Below are 4,140 nucleotides of genomic sequence, written 5' to 3' on the forward strand. Positions count from 1 at the left end.
GTTGTAGGTCAACAAATCTTTGTATCCACAAAATCTGATATATGTTAGGTGCTTACTAAGATTTTTAATGAGACATGAAGATTTCTCCAGTGACCTCTAACTTGGGCCAGACAACCAAGGTGGTGCCCTCAAGCTTAAATTTCCCCCTCAAACTGGTCCTAACTCTGGGATAACCCACAACTCAGTATCTTTTTAGTGCCTGGCACATCGCATCTCGTATAGCAGACTGTCAAAAAGTATTTATTAAATTGATTTAAAAAATCAGAGACAAACACAAACACTAATTAGTTATAATGCTAGAACATAGCCTGAGATATATGATGACACCAAAATACTCTTCCAGGCTTATTTTTGGAGAGTATTACTCAACAAAATTTCTCCTCCTCGTGTTTTATATGATAAGTACTTACACTTTGAGATCAATTGTCACTTTGTTTTTGGCAAAGAGATAATAAGATGTTTTGAGAACTGATGGTCATCCTGGTTGAACACAGATGCCAAGTTTTCTTCTGGTTATATGAGCCAGATGGCATAACTATGAACAAACAATAGCAGGATGAAAGATTCTTCTTTTTGATTGTCAGATAGTTGCGTGAACCATAAAAACATGATGCTAGTATTTCAACTCACATTCCAATTAGATTTTCATTGTACAGTTAAATGTTGTTATTGCTGGTATTATGTCTGAAGTTGGGCTAAATTGTAAAGAAGGGAGATATCAATTAGTCCCAAACTCAAAATGTCATCAGGCCAAAAAAGATTGGGTTATCAACCTTCCAAATCAAACTTCAGGCTAGTTCAGTCTGATTAAATATTACATTAGAAAACCGGAATCTAAAGCTTAAAGGTAAAGAGCGAAGAGCGAAAGTAACCAGAAATGTGACTCACTCTTTCTCTTTCTTTTTCTCTTTTTCTTTCTTCCTCCTTTCTTCCTTTTTTTCATTCTTCTCCTTTCTTTCTTTCTTTCTTTCTTTCTTTCTTTCTTTCTTTCTTTCTTTCTTTCTTCCTTCCTTCCTTCCTTCCTTCCTTCCTTCCTTCCTTTCTTTCCTTTTTCTTTCTCTCTTTCTTTCTTTCTTCCTCTGCCCCAAATTGTAAAAGCAGTGATGCTAGTTATTTGCATATGCTAAAGAGAAGTCATAAAATATTCCCTTTCAGTGAGGTGAAAATATTATATTTAGATACATATATCATCACATTTATATAACTTTTATTAGGTTGTTATCCTATTATATTTTTAGTTACTGTGAATCTCTTTGTGTCTAATTAATAAATTCCATTTTTAGCATAAGTATGTGTCCACATGAAAAGTATAATTTATATCAGGTTTGGTACTATCTAGTTTCAGGCATCTACTAAACATCTTGGAACACAGACCCTGAAAATAGATGAAGACGACTGTATTTTGAAAATCAAATGAGAACAAGTTCACCAAACATCTTGCATATAGTTGCTGCTTATAAAATGTTTATTCATTTCTTTTTCTGTTTTATTAGGCCATGATCCCTTGTTATTATTTAAGAGATCTTTCCTTTCATGCTTGCTAGCTGCAATCCTGTCTTCAAGATCTGAAAGTCCATCTTCAGTTTCATTCAAATAATTTCACTCAAAAGAAAATTTAAAATACACAAAATATCTGTCACAACGCAAGGGGGCAAAAGGCCGGAAACCCAACAACAAGGAATTCAAGCCTTAACTTGGCCCAACTTTAAAGACTTCCTTTTTTCTTTCAGCATTAATGATGTATAGAAATTTTTCCTAGAGTTACTTTTTAAAAAAAATCTCAAAACATGTATTAGAAAAATCTATTTGACCATCTCCAAGATCATAATGCAACCAGATGGGCTCATTTCTGATGAAATTGGTAGATACAGTCTAGGGCACTTCTATAATGAGACTAGCATCAGAATTATTTTTGGCAGACATTGATATAGAGGAAAATGGAAGAAACATACCTGAAATTTCTGAAATGATAGCAACTGAAGTAAAGAAACAAATCCATGAGGTTATAGAGGAAATCAGATCAGAAATAATCTCTCAGGTGAGAAAAGAAATGACAACCAAAATGAATGACTTGTTCAGCAAATCTAGAGTAGACATAGATTAAAAAAAATAGAGGAGCATAGAAAAATGATGGAAATCTTGAATGAACAATATAGGAAAGAAATACAATGCATAAAACAGATTCAAATAGATTTTTAAAGTTTTTTTTATTTTTGTCTTTTTGAGACAGGGTCTCAATATGCAGTTCAGGCTGGCTTTGATTTTATCTTGTATCCCAGGCTGGTCTTGAACTTGCAGTGATCCTCCTGCCTCAGCCTCCCAAGTGCTGGGATTACAGGCATGTGCCACCATGCCTGGTGAAACAGATATTCAGTATATTAAAAATTCCATTGAAAGCTGGCAAAATCATTCAAATGAAATTGAAGATGGACTTTCAGATCTTGAAGACAGGATTGCAGCTAGCAAGCATGAAAGGAAAGATCCCTTAAAAATAACAAGGGATCAGAAAATAATTCAACAGCTGCAAGATGATGCAAAAAACAATATAAGACTGACAGGTGTTAATGAAAAAGCAGGAGTCAACACAAATGACATAAAAAGACTACTTGCAGCAATAATAGCACACTTTTTGAATGGAATCGGGCTAATTCATCACCAGTTCACGGGGTCACAGCTAGGCCAAGTCTGAGCCACTGTTGTTGCTGCCACCAAGTCACCACAGAGGCAAGACAGGGGTCCAGACCACTCCCTCCCACCCATCTTCAGAAATATGGACAGACTTCCTAGAGTTGGAGGAGGTATGCCTGGACAGGGCCAGGGGCCACCTACAGATGCTCCTGCAGTGGACACGGTAGAACAAGTCTATATCTCTTCACTGGCACTGTTAAAAATGTTAAAGCATGGCAGGGCTGGAGTTCCCATGGAAGTTATGGGACTGATGCTTGGAGGACGTGTTGATGACTACACCATCAGAGTGATTGATGTGTTTGCCATGCCTCAGTGAGCAACAGGTGTAGAAGCAGTTGATCCAGTGTTCCAAGCCAAAATGTTACATACGTTGAAGCAAACAGGAAGGCCTGAGATGGTTGTTGGTTGGTATCACAGTCACCCTGGTTTTGGTTGTTGGTTTTCTGGTGTGGATATCAACACTCAGTAGAGCTTTGGAGCCTTGTCAGAGAGAGCTGTGGCAGTGGTTGTGGATCTCACTCAGAGTGTAAAAAAAAAAGGCTGTTATTGATGCCTTCAGATTTTGGTGTTTTTTGGTTTGTTTGTTTGTTTGTTTGTTTGTTTTCGGGTACCGGGAATCGAATTCATGACCTTGCACTTGCCAGTCAGGTGCTGTGCCACTGAGCTAAATCCCCAGCCCCTGATCCCTTCAGATTGATCAATGCTAATATGATGGTCTTGGGACATGAACCAAGACAAACAACTTCAAGTGTGGGTCACTTAAATAAGCCATCTCTCCAGGCATTAATTCATAGGCTAAACAGACATTATTACTCCATCACCATTAATTATTGGAAAAATGAACTGGAACAGAAGATGTTGCTAAATTTGCATGAGAAGAATTGGATGGAAGGTTTGACACTTCAGGACTACAGTGAACATTGTAAACACAATGAATCAGTGGTAGAAGAGATGCTGGAATTAGCTAAGAATTATAATAAGGCTGTAGAGGAAGAAGGTGAGATGACACCTGAACAGCTGGCAATAAAGAATGCTGGCAAGCAGGATCCCAAACGTCATTTGGAAGAACATATGGATGTACTTATGACTTCAAATATTGTCCAGTGTTTAGCAGCTATGTTAGATACTGTTGTATTTAAATAAAAAAATGCAAAAAGCTTTCAGTGCAATTTTCAGTACATAGCCCTCTCTTGTTCCTAATGCTCGAAATCAAGGGCCCTCAGAAGGTATGTTTGGTTAATGTAAGACATCTGGCATCATTTGCAGCACCATAACACCTTCAGTCTCAGTTGTGCAATTACTTTTGTTTCTTTAGTCAGGGTCTTTGCAGATTCCAAAATTGTACAAGAACACACCAAAATGGGCAAATTTTGTTAAGATCTCACTTCATATTTGAAGAAATCAGTAGCACAAATATATTTTGATTGTTGCTTTCGGAATAAAATACATTTA

At 37.0% G+C, this 4,140-nt stretch overlaps 1 pseudogene; it reads left to right on the forward strand.

Moving 5' to 3' along the window:
• Positions 1 to 2,770: 2,770 nt before the first annotated feature.
• LOC102011628 lies at positions 2,771 to 3,857 on the forward strand (annotated as a pseudogene).
• Positions 3,858 to 4,140: the final 283 nt, after the last annotated feature.

The sequence above is a fragment of the Chinchilla lanigera genome, unplaced genomic scaffold, assembly GCF_000276665.1.
Source record: "Chinchilla lanigera isolate Chin_1 unplaced genomic scaffold, ChiLan1.0 scaffold00056, whole genome shotgun sequence".
NCBI classification, from domain to species: Eukaryota; Metazoa; Chordata; class Mammalia; order Rodentia; family Chinchillidae; genus Chinchilla; species Chinchilla lanigera.